The sequence below is a fragment of the Microtus oregoni genome, unplaced genomic scaffold, assembly GCF_018167655.1.
Source record: "Microtus oregoni isolate MIOR12 unplaced genomic scaffold, Mior012 000015F_ref0000493, whole genome shotgun sequence".
In the NCBI taxonomy this organism is placed as follows: Eukaryota; Metazoa; Chordata; class Mammalia; order Rodentia; family Cricetidae; genus Microtus; species Microtus oregoni.
Window position 1 is genome coordinate 45,496,520 of NW_024543074.1, and position 12,823 is coordinate 45,509,342.

A 12,823-nucleotide genomic window follows, 5' to 3' on the forward strand; every position below is an offset into this window, starting at 1 on the left:
TCAGAGGTCATTTCTGTCCCTTTCCCACGTGGATCCACATGGATCAGGTCACCAAGCTTGGTGACAGGTGCTAAGCCATCTTGCTGGCCCATCTGCTTACTTTTTAAATAAAGTTTCCACTGTAAGTATATGATAGCCATAATTTCGATGATATTTAATTACAGGCTCTCCATGCCATACTGTGACCTTGCCCAGAGAAGGAGACATGTAGCACTCTTTAGAGGCCAGCACCCCAAAAGACCTGGCCTGGGGACTGGGCTACAGCCCTCATCTGATTAAAAAACTTGGGGGCTTGAGATACCTTGTAGCTTGAAGAGTCCCATCCCTATACTCAAATCAACAGCCTTGGATAACTTCTGACTCTGGACCTCAGCCTTTTCAACTGGGAATCACAACTTCAGAGGGTACAGTTTCTCCTGTGGGGGTTGTTACAAACTGGACAATGGTAAAATATAGTAAACAGTAAAATACAGAACCAACAATTAATTAGAAAGCAAATGTACAACGAATCCACAGGGCTCTGGCAATGCTTACCCATGCTAAGTCTGACCACCTCATGGCAGTCTTGGCTCCAAGCACACCAGGCTTTACCTCACACATGCCGTGTGACCAAACACACTACCACCAAATGCTGCCTGAAACACCAGGGCTCAGGGCCAAGGCTACTGAATGCTCCGAACCACAGGTTTCACTGAGCAAAGTTTTTCTCGCTCTTATGGAAACATAATGGTTTGATTATAGAAGACAAAGTCTTTTAATATTTTCCTACTGTCATTCCTCAGCATGTAAGTATCAAATGAGTATATATATTTGGATGGCATTGTGTAAGAATGTTTGATTTTTAAAATTGCTATTTGAGTTACTGGCTGGAATTCCATAAAACTTGTTAAATGAATTTTGGCTCAGGAGCAGGACAGAATTTCCAACCGTTTCTGAAATGGTCCTCAACACCCTTCTGCCATTTTGTACTGTGTATTTAAGTGACACAGTGTTCAATACTGACAATTATAAAATCAAAATATTAATCAGCTCCGAGAAACACCAAAGATGCTCTTCCTCCCGCAGTATCAAACGTATGCCAAAATTTAATTCCTTATGCACATCATCTCATGAACATGCAAATTTACTTTCATCTTTAACGAATGGTAAAAGTACATACATACTAAAGAATTGTTTTAAAATACATTTCTTGGGGGCTGGAGACATGGTGCAGTGGTTAAGAGAACATACTGCTCTAAACTGCTCTTGCAGAGGACCCAAGTTTGATTCCCAGTATCCATGCCAGCCTCCTCAAGCTCTAGGGGGTCTAATGCCTCTAGCCTGCAATGGGGTGGGAGGTACTTCCTCTCTAGTGTACACACACACACACACACACACACACACACACACAATCAATCAATCAATAAATTTTATTTATTTATTTAGTTAGTTAGTTTTTTTGAGACAGGGTTTCTCTGTAGCTTTGGGGTCTAAGTAAAAGTCAGTCGGATGGTAGTGGTGCATGCCTTTAATTCCAGCCCTTGGCAGACAGATACCTGTGAGTTCAAGGCCAGGCTGTTCTACAAATCAAGTTCCAGGACAGACAGGGTTTGAAACACTGTCTCAAAAAGCAAAACAAAACAAGTAGAAGTCTTTAAGATTTATCATCAGTAAATATCTGATTTGTAATCTAATTTATATAAGAGGCGAAAAGGGATCAGGAACAGTTTGAGAATCTGACCTAGACAAGGGACAAAGGCTGTCACTCGGTCACTAGTGCTATGGCCATGGTCACCAAACAGACCTACTTGTACTGTGTTCCAGTTCCTCTGGCTGCCTCCCCATGTGTGAGACAATAAACGCCCACTGAGAAGAAAAGGCAAGGCAAACTTGGGACACCACACTCTGGCTTATGAGATGACAAGGTAACCAGGGATAGTTATCTTTCAGAAAGACCTCCAGAGACCCCATTTCTCCCTCCCTCCCTTCCTTCCTTTCTTCCTTCTTCCCAACTTTATGACATGATTTCTCTGTGAAGTCCTGGCTGTCCTGGAACTCACTCTGTAGACCAAGCTGGCCTTGAACTCACAGAGATCCGCCTGTCTCTGCCTAACAAGTGCTGGGATTAAAGGTGTGCGCCACCACTGTCCAGCTCATTTCTCTATTTCTTTAGCCATTCGTTTTTTGACATCTGTCAGCAAAGCTGAGCTACTGAGAAAGCAATCCAGGTGGCCAGTAGCTATCATTGGAATGTCACCATCTCCATACCTGATGAGAACTTTGCACAGTGTGGCTTTGGCTGTTAGCTTGAGGCCTGTGACACCAACCTGCAGCTCCTTACCCTATACAAAGGACAGACAGATCTCAGAGGAATGAGATGGTGGAAGGAAAAGAATCCCCACATGTGGGGCAACAACAGAATATTTCCCATACTCAAACCATTTTGTTTCTTCAAAAATAACGGCAACTCCAAATTCTTCGTGAATTATCCTCTTTGAACTTGGAGCCACACTGCAGAGACTGCAGATGGCAGCTACCGGACTTTTGCATATTTTAAGAGCTAACTATAGTACTTCAAGCTAGACTGAGAAAGACTATGCTCTCTATTCTTTTAAAAATTTGCCTGTACTTAGTCCTCTAACAGATACTGCTTGTGAGGTAAGTGCCTGTATTCAAAGGTCTACTTACCTCCTTTATCATGCCTCCTTGCCCATACCCACTAAAAACAGAGATAATCAAAATCTGTCTTTCTCAATGTACAGATGTCAGTCAAATCCTGGAATTATGAAATATGCAAGCCACAAAATCTAACGCCTTACTTTCAATTTGCTTAGTAATCTAAGACCAATTAGTAATTAAAAAACACCAATGGTGTTTTATTATTAATGGATAGTATCAAAATAAAATCTATTCATTTCAATTATTGTCTTGGCAAGTACGATGTAGCATCATTTAAGAGGCAGGTCCTAAGGGTGAGCATTAAGCCGGCTGGATTCTGAGACCCCAGCCCCAGCCTCGGGAGCTGGAGCTGATACTGATCTTTATTCAGCTTGCATTGAGGTTCCCTATTAAGACCTTATTTGAAGACAGGGAGACGCGTGAGCCAGATCAACTGCTGAAATAGCCTACACAGCTTCTTTATAAAATGCAGCTCAGTTTGGCCACCACTAGCTGATTTCATTTACACTGTGGATGTGTCTTGGATGTCATTTTATACAAAGGGTGATTGACAATTCATTGCATCTAGAACAGCAACAGCCTAAAAAATTTCAGCTTGAGTTTTATGACAACTCAGTCAATAAAAAAGAAGAATTAATATTGGGTCTAAATCAATTTTGATGATCTGTCTAATAACCAAATAGAGACTCTCTATTTGGTTAACACTCACCTAGCAATTACCATGTGTCAGGTACTATTCTAACTGCTTCACAGGCATTCACTCATAACCCTCATCATACTCCCTACGGAAGGCAATGACTATCCTTCCTCTCCATCTCCTGACAGAGACAACAGGGTCACAGGGAGGGTAAGTACCCTGTCAAAGCTACATGGCATGTAAGTCAGCAGGTGGGTGGTTCTGTTACATCCTGTCCCTCAATGCCTCTCCACCCTTGGCAATATTTAATCTTGGTAGGCAGCTCTTTTTTATATGACAGAGTCACTCTATACACAGCAAACTGGGAGTCCCTTCTTGCTCCAAAAGCTGCCCAGAGCCAGCTTCCTTTGCTTGTCAGGGCTCTGACCATGGTCAAAGATTCAGAGTAAGGGGAAAGAGCCAAGCTGTCACCCTTCTGTATCTGATCCCAGAGTGGGTCCAACTGTGCACACTCTCCAAGAAAAACCACACAGAATTCTAGGAGACAGGGATGCTCCTCCAACTCCAGGGAGCACAAGTCACTTTGAGGACATCAATCTGTTACTGAACTCATTGCAACTCCAATTTAAATAGCCTTGCCAGCCTTTAGTAAGAGTTCCTCCACTACAGATCTGGGAATCAGCTACTCACAAGGTTGCAGATTCTCTTTACCAGAATAGACCTCCTTCTGAGACTACACTTCATTTATTGTATCTTTCCTCCAGTCCTGGATAGACCCCAAGCACTGGTTCTAACTCCACTAGGATGGAGTCCCTGAGACAGCGTCTTTTTCCAAACAACTCAGGGCATCAATCACTTAGCAGATAAAACATCTTCATTTGAAGAGAGGCACTCCAGTGTTTCCTCTGGTCCCCACCTGGTGCTCACCATTGTCCCACAGCCAGGAGATGTAGCTTTAGTTAAGTCACAGAAGGTTTGGAGCCAAGGCACTGCCCAGACCTAGACTCTCAGGCCAGCATCCCACCTCCTGTACACCCGCCTGTGTTCTTTCGCTACTACAGACTTATAGCCCAATGCACTCAGGTTTGCGTGTTCTTGCAGGTTGTGTTTGTGCTTGTCAGTGCTGTAGCCTCTCTGTGCAAACCACAGGACTTCCTGATGTTGTAAAACAGGCTTGTGTCTGCGCTATCTTTCTGTGTTCAAAATTACAGAGCTATGACAAATTAGTGTGATGTAACATTCCAAATGCCAAGTTGCTTTTTCAAGAAAGTTGGAAAAACTGTGACTAAAAACTAAAGTTATTAGGGAAGGACTAAAACTAATATGAACTCATGTTTGAGAAACAAGATCTGCCCCACCCAGAGACCACAAACCAACATGTATGCTGTATTTACTGTGCAGGACCCGTGACCAGAGTCTTCTGCAGGCGATGGGCTTAAGAGCCGGGCGGTGGTGGTGCACGCCTTTAATCCCAGCACTTGGGAGGCAGAGGCAGGCGGATCTTTGTGAGTTCGAGACCAGCCTGGTCTACAAGAGCTAGTTCCAGGACAGGCTCCAAAACCACAGAGAAACCCTGTCTCGAAAAACCAAAAAAAAAAAAAAAAAAAAAAAAAAAAAAAGATAAGTCTTGTCTGTTCCTGTAACCAACCCTATCAAGATGAGCAGGAATGCTGGCCACCGGAGACAATGTTCACCAGCTCTTTCTCTCTTGACCCTTTTTTTCCCCCCGAACACAGGAACCTTACCAGGCCAGTCACCATAGATTAGTCACACAAATGGCTTAGAAATTACAAAGATGACTCAGTAGAGCCTCAAAGAGAGGAATGAGGTCCCTGGAGGCACCTGCATTGCCAAGTATTTGCTTGATACCTGCATTGGACTTTATTTTACACCATGTTCTGCTGATAGTCAATGAAGAGAAATCCAACGGGGAGCACCCCAGAGCCCTGTTGTCCTCCCAAATGTTGTGGAGAGGGGGCACACACCAAACCCAACCTGAAACCAGGGACTACTCAATTTCTGCTGAGAGATTTAGAACTCTAGTTTTGATCTGTGTGTTTTAGCATTTCAAATTGCCCAAAATTGCCCCTAAAACATCAACCTGGAGAAGATAAGCCCGTAACTTTATCAGGTTAACACCATAATTAAGTGGAATTGCATTTTCTTTTGAAGTTTTTAATACATTGGTTTATTTGCTTATCTATTTATTTGTTGTGTGTGTATAAGTCAGTGAGGTGGCAGGAATCCATTCTTTCCTTCCACACGTGGATCTTAGGGCTCAGACTCAGCTGCCAGGCCTGACAGCAAATGCCTTTACCCTCTGAGGCCTCTAACCAGGCCTGAACTGCATTTTCTATTAACTACGCACTCTATATATTTTCCAACAATGGATGAATTGGCTGCCTAAATTATTCCAGGTACAATGTATCAACTGATGACGTTCATCTTGGAACGGAAGTTTGTACATTCACCTATGGCTTCTAATCACCCTATCCTTCTGACCTTCGGGTAATACTGTATTAATACGTTCTTTTAGTTGTGGTTTTTCCATTATATTTGATGTCCCACACCTTAGTGTTATGTATTAAGAGGTAAAACACCTCAGGAGAGATAATCTCCTGAAATATCTAATTTTATTAAGTTTGGAATAACAACAATAACTACATATAAGCTACACAAGAAGGTGGGACCTGCAGAGAAAAAAATACCTCCAGAGATCGGGCCGCCATTAAGGGCAGGCTTAGGGAATCTTTACCGCTCAGTGGTGGTCCTTGGGAAAGTCTATGAAGTCAAACAGAAGATCTGCACACGAGGCCACAGTAAATTAATAGGTCCTACAAGTCCCCAGCAGAAGAAAGCATGGGGAGTGACCTAGTCCCAAGGCAACAAGCTGGCCCCTCTCTGGGAGGAAGAACTAAAAGTCTTTCTGGAATTAACAAAAGTTGGTGACCTAAAAGTTCTAAGAGGAAAATAAAAGCCCCCGGGACAACATAATTAGGAATGCTAATACACCATGTCCAGAGGACCCTTTTCTTTCAGTTCAAGCTGAATCTGGAAGTGACTAAGTTCTGCAAGACCTAGGGGTTCGAGGGTTGGACGGAGAGTTGTTGGTGCTCTCATACCACACAAGCCCTACTTACTCCCTTGCCCATTTGCTTTCCACACCAGACAGAGCCTGTCCTCAGAATCAGAGGGACTAGAACGATGCTGGCCAGTACCAAGGATGAGAATAGATTGTTAAAAATGACTCTTGTTTCACCAAAGGCTGGTGGGTAGGAAAATAACTTGGAGGCTTTCTGGGAAAAGTCCCGATGTCTTCTTCATGACCCCATTTTTTTTCCCCTTAAAAAATGGCAAGGGGTGTTGCTGTGCGTGGTTTTGTCTAGCAGTTACCCCATTTCTGTGTTAGGCGCATAAAAGGGGGGTGGATTTGGGTACCTCACGGATAGGGGGTATCTAGAACAATTCTTGGCGCACAGGCTTGCCACAGATTTACTAAGACAACAGACTAAGCTCCTGCCGCTGTTTTTCACTCATGGAAACCTCGGTAGAAGCGACACCTAGAGGGAAGCGGAGAGGAGACTACTGAAGCGCTATTCATCAGTGTCAAGGGCCGGCTATCTGGAGGGAGGGAAGTCCTCTGGGCAGTGCAAGGTGGACCAGTTCTGGGAGCAAATACAGACCTAGCAGGGCCCAGCTCCCAGGGAATTCTGAGTAGACCAAAGCACAGCACAAGTGCTCGCCAAATTAGGGCATCACAAGCTCTACAGACTGCTTGCTGTCAGTTTCTGCCCTCGCAAGAGTTTCAGGACTCGAAGTCCTCAGGTGGTAGGCATGGGAGAAGCCAAGTGGGAAGCGGCTTTGTCAGCTGCAGGGAATGCTCAAAGCTGCAGTGGTACCCAAACTCTAGAAGATGTGCGCCCCAAGAGCAGCACTCTGCTTGCGGTCCCCAGGTCCCCCCCCCCGCCCCCGAAACTTGGGAATGGTCCCTCTTCTTTTACCGGGGCTAAGTGGGGAAGGGGAGGCGAGACCACTCAGCACAATCTCTCTCAGCACCAAGACCCCAACCTGAATGTCCTCGGGACAAACCGCTCCCTGGAGACTTCCCAGTGGGCTCCAGCAGCCCTTTACTGGCAACAACTGTGGCCTCGCAGAATTAAAGACATGGGGTCTCCAGAGCAGATTTCTGCCCGATGTCCTCAGCGAGCTCCCTACACCGGGACTGTGGTGGAAAACAAGGGCCAGGAGAGGCGCAGCTCATCTTTTGGCTGCGACAAGGGGACGCAAGTTTCCCCGCAAAGCGGAGGGGAAGGAGGTGCAGAGGATGACCGCCCCGCACTCTAGATCCGAGCCAAGGGCACGGGTCCGAGCCAGGGTCTGTAGCTCGCCAAGGTACGAGAGAGGCCATTCCGGGGTTCAGAGCCTAAGAGCAGCGTCCGCAGGGTGTCGGTGCGGATCGCGAGCTTGGGCTCAGCGGGAGCGGTACTGCGTGGCGCCCCGCGCGCCTATAAGAATCGCTCCGTTCCGCACGGTTGATGTCCGGGTGTCAAGCCGCAGATGCCCCAGCTTTAGCCTCCAGTCCTAGCGCATCCAGGATGGCCCTGCCGAGTCCCGGCCCTGCGGTCCCGTGCCCGCGGCCAGACGCGCAAACTTGGCTTTTCAGGCGTGGGCAATGAGGACCAGCGAACGCCCGCACCGGGCCCTGCAGCGAGCTGCGGAGCTGCGGGCATCGGGACCTCGGCTGACAGCAGCAGGACGGGCTGGCGGCAGTGGCACGACTCGGACACCCGCATCTGCTCCAGAGCTGCGCCCCGCTTACCTGCGGCGGCCGGGGCCGTGAGGAAGACCAGGTGGCCGGACTCAGGTGGAAGGGAGGGAGCGCCCCGTGGCGGCGACAGCAGCAGCGACCCGGCCCCCGCGTTCTCCGCTGGGTCGTCTCCGGCTGTCGGCTGGTGTACCCCGGCGTGCTAGAGACAGTCCAAGCTCCAGCTCTCGGAGCCTCCGCCGCCCGCCGCTGTGCCACCGCTGCCGCGGCTGCCCTATTTCTGCCGCCGGGACCGGAGCCCGTGACGTCACCCTCCGGGCCCCGCCTGCCCAATCGCCGCCACCTGTGCTCGCCGCCCGCCCGCCCGCCTGCCCGCCTGTCGGTCAGAACCCGCGGCAGGTGTGGAGCAGCCCGGCGCGCACGCGGGGCGCGAGGATTCCCTGCGCCCTGCACCACCTGGGCAGGGCGGCTCTCTTTCCCCTGGCTCCCGGGAAGCTCAGCAGGTGATAACCCCCTGCCTCCTTTTTCCTCCTCATCCCTCCTCTCCTCCAAGCTCCTTTTCCGGCCAGCCTCCCCCAAGGTTGTGCTTTGCTCAAAGAGCAGAATTGTTCTCAATCAGCGGCCATTTCTCGTGAAGCGCTAGCGGGTCGGTACACTGCATCAGAGAGCTGTCCCTGGAGCAAAATTCTGGGGACACTCCTCCCTGCGTTGAGAAACAACTACCTGTAAAAGAGCAAAGTTTTCGTTACTCCCAACTGTAGGCTCTTAAAAATTCCCAGGTGACATTTGTCAAGCTAGACCCATTGCCAAGCCGGGAGCGTGTCTTATTCCTAAAACAAGATCATTTTCCCCTCTCCCGATCCCGAGACAGCGCGGCTTCCTGGCTTTTCCAACTCTCTCTTCAACCTCCACAGCTTTTGCTATGTGCTCAGATAAGTTACAAAAAATCCACCTTTGTCACGCTTGATCTAACTCACACTTGAGAAAGCAGCACCTGGCAACTAGGCAAGGGTGGCCTCCTGCTGGGTTGTAGGGATGCCCAGTGGCTTTTTGACTTAGGAATACAGTGTCCTGCCCCATGCCTTGGGATCTCTCCTGACTTGCAGGAGGGGGCAAAGGGGCTTTTCTGGAGACAAGGTTAGTTAGATATAAAAGGCAGTGGGGGAAATACTAACGGACTGGTGGAGTCTTTCCTTTCACTGAGTACAAGCCACTGGACTGGTTGCTGGAGTTACCGAGGTGAGTGAGCCAACTAGTCTTTCTTGCTCAGGTTTTCTGGTCTGGTATCTAGCCCTCCTTCTACCACTGACCAGCGAGTGGGGCAACTCAGACCCGGTTATAACTGCTTCCCAGCTGCAAAACGAGGAGACTTCCAGTTCTTAAGCAGCTGTGACTTGCCCTGTGAACGCCAAGATTTGCATTCAGAAAAAAAAAAAAAAAGCAACCATGTTCTCCTTTCCCTGGGGCTGTGGCCAGCAGCAGGCTCTCTCCTATTTGACCAGATTTTCTGCCAAGGCCATCCATGAATGAATCCCTGAGGATGGCGGGAGGCTGGATTCTCTGAGTAAATCTAGAAATCTAGAAGGTGTAGATTCCATCTTGAGAAAGGCGTGGACCTAACAGGTAGCAGGGAAGTGATGTTACGCCCCGTCTGGACTAGCACTCTAAGTCCACAGACAACGTGAAACCACACAGTTCTCCAAGTTGAAGTGGGGGAGAAATGCAGATTCCCCTTCTAAGCATCAAGCTGCCGAGGGAACTGTACAGTATTCCAGCCAGAACTTGGGCGCTTTGCTTTTGTCTGTTTTTTAATAACTAGAGGTCATATATAAGTCAAGGCCAGCAGACTGACTATAGACCAGAAATAGTGATACTTAATGTTCTGAACAACACCAGGCTTCTTCATGCTTCCTGAGGAAGTGGGGGAATGAACCTGCTGTAAACCAGGTGCGCTGAGCGCTCTCTGAGACCTGGCGCTGACCTCCACGGTGACCCAGAAACCCAGAGTGGGATGAGGAGTCACCTTGGAATGAAAGAGAGTGAAGTGTGAAGGGTGAAGTCAGACAGGCCTCCAGGAGGCAGCATCACACGCCACACTTTGACACCTCTTCCAATTGCTCTGGGCTTTCATCTTCCAGCATAGTTCTTGGTTTACTAGCACACCCCAAACTGGGAACTAGGCTAGGTTTCCCACAGAGAGTTTCAGAATCGGCCTGCATCCTTGTTTCAGAACTTACACACATACTGCTTCCCACTAGCTAACTAGGGTGCTTGGGAAAGTTTTGTTTTGTTGTCTTTTAAGGTAAAATTGGAATTCCATACAATAAAGTAAGTTTGGAGTGGAAGGGCTCTGGACACAAATTTTATTCCTGCCCTAGCCCTCCGCCTTAGTCGTTGGTGAACATTTCAGCTATACAGATCCAGAAACACAGAAGAAAGTGGTTAATATACTCCTCTACAGATCAGGAAGTCTAAACATTCCTTGTTTTGTTATGCTCTGAGACCGGTTCTCACTATATAGCCCAGTAGCCCAAGCTAACAGTGACAAAAAAAAAAAAAAAAAAAAAAAAAACCTTTACCAGTATTTTTTAAAGATTTGTTTTTCATTATGCATATTTGGGGGTGGGGGTGTCCACGTGTGTGTAGGTACCCAAGGAAGCCAGAAGAGGGCATCAGGTCCCCTGTGAGCTAGAGTCACAGGTGGTCTTGAGCCACCAGGCATGGTTCCCAGAAATCAAACTCTGCAAGAGAGGTCCTGGTTCCTCTCCGCTGAGCCGGCTCTGCAGTTGGCACTGTGCTTTTAAGACTCCCCCTCCTCCTCTTTCCAGGTTGTATACATTGCCTTTAGTTTCATTCCGGTTCCACAGAGACTATGGCACACCCCATTTCCTCCAGACCAGTCCCACACTGTCCCCATCAGTCGCTATGGGTGAGGTAGCCAGTCTGGGAAGCCATGTGACAAGGCAGGAAAACAGAAGCAACCTCCTTCCTTGTCTCCCATGATCAACCTTCTGCAACTTGCTACCCTCCAATGTCTTTCTTCTGTGCTGCACTTGGACTTGGTGGGCCAAATACACCACATCCGTTCAGAATTCTGCTTTTTCCTCTCTTGTGTCAAAGCTAGGGGTGGGTGGAGTGGAAGACAGGCATAGGAAATGAATTTCCTTTTAAATTTTTGTTTATTTTTATGTGTATGGGTGTATTGTCTTCATGTATGTCTGTACACCATGTGTGTGCAGTGCCCATGGAGGCCTGAAGAGGGCGTTTATCCTCTGGAACTGGAGTTGTAATTGTGAGCCACCATGTGGGTGCTGAGAATTGAACCCAGGTCCTCTGGAAGAGCAGTCAGTGCTCTTAACCGCTGAGCCATCTCTCCAGCCCTAGAAATGAAGTTCCAAGACTACTTTCTATCCAAAATGCCCATCTTCACCACATTAGTTGTTTTGTCTCAAACTCAGGACAAATGGCTAGCCGGGTGCCTATTTAACATAGCAAAGTAAATGCTGGCTGGTAGGTTCTCCGCGAGCCCATGGAGCCATGTCTCCAGCCCCAGATAATTGTTTTAAGCTTCGTTTTAAGCAGAAGAGAGACAAAAAGATAAGTATGAGATTGAGTGTGGAGATAACTGTGATCAAGGGATTTCGAGGCTAATGAAGAAGCCGTTGGGTGAGGGAGGAATTTCATTCAGAAGTTAGGATGAATGAGAAGATGTGACGATGAAAAGGGCATTGTGGGTACTAAAAGATGGAGGAAGATGATAAATGAAGCCCTTCTCCATGACACTGCTCCAGAGACAAAAGCCCATTGGCTCCCAGAGGCTGGATTCATGGCACAAGGAACCCAAGGAAGGTCCAGTGATTGAAAGAAACTGAGCTTATTACTCTAAGAATTCAGAACACCTCAAATTTTAAAATCAGAACGAAAAGACCAGTCTTCCATGTAACTAAGGATCACAACCTGCTGAGGTCAAGAGAGGGGGAGGACAGAAGGGCCTAGAAGAAAAGCCAAGGACAGAGGGGCCAAGTGCATTTTAAAGTAGGAATACAAACTCAGACATTCATCATGAATATCATCTCCTCGATGGAGTGTTGGCACCTACTAGTTGACCTTTGTGCCTTTAGGGAGGTCAGAGGAGAAGGTTCTCTCTTTGCAGGGGCTTAGAGCAGAAAAATAAATAGCTAGGGAAAGGGGTGAGAGCTCCTAGCAGCGGTCATTTCCAGAAGGCCAGAACAGTGATGGGGGACGGATTGATATCAGCTGGACCAGAGCGGCCTAGCCGTGGACCCAGTTGGGAAGGGGAGAGAATAGAGATGTCAGTAAGGGCTGAGGATTTGACAGACTTGAGTTCTGATTATAGGTATCATAGAAGCAGTGGAGGCTTCTGCACAAAGATAATGACATGATTCATGGTACATCCTTAAAAAGTCATTCCAGCTATAGTATAGACGAGGAAAGTGTAGATAAGAAGACCAGATATCGAACTGTTAAGACAAAGTCCTGTCTAGCACACCATTATCAATATTGCCATCACGTCATCATACAATGTATGTCAAATCATAATTATGCATGGACTCCAGCCCTGAAACTAAACCCCAACCATAATTCTAAACCCCAATCCTAAATCCAACCTTCAACTCTAGCCTTAATCCCAATCCCAACCCTAGTCCCCAACCCTAATCCCAAACACTAAATCTAACCCTCACCACCAACTCTAACCCTCATCCGACACTAAGTCTAAATGCTAACCCAAACTCTAATCATAA

The 12,823-nt window shown here is 47.5% G+C and overlaps 1 protein-coding gene across 1 annotated transcript in view; it reads right to left on the reverse strand.

The window, feature by feature from the left end:
• The window catches only part of Fstl4 (follistatin like 4), a 435,031-nt gene extending 426,694 nt beyond the window's left edge, over window positions 1-8,337 (reverse strand). Inside the window, exon 1 of the mRNA XM_041664845.1 lies at window positions 8,115-8,337. The gene's annotated coding sequence lies outside the window, so the exon portion shown is untranslated. The remainder of the gene's footprint in view (window positions 1-8,114) is intronic.
• Window positions 8,338-12,823: the final 4,486 nt, after the last annotated feature.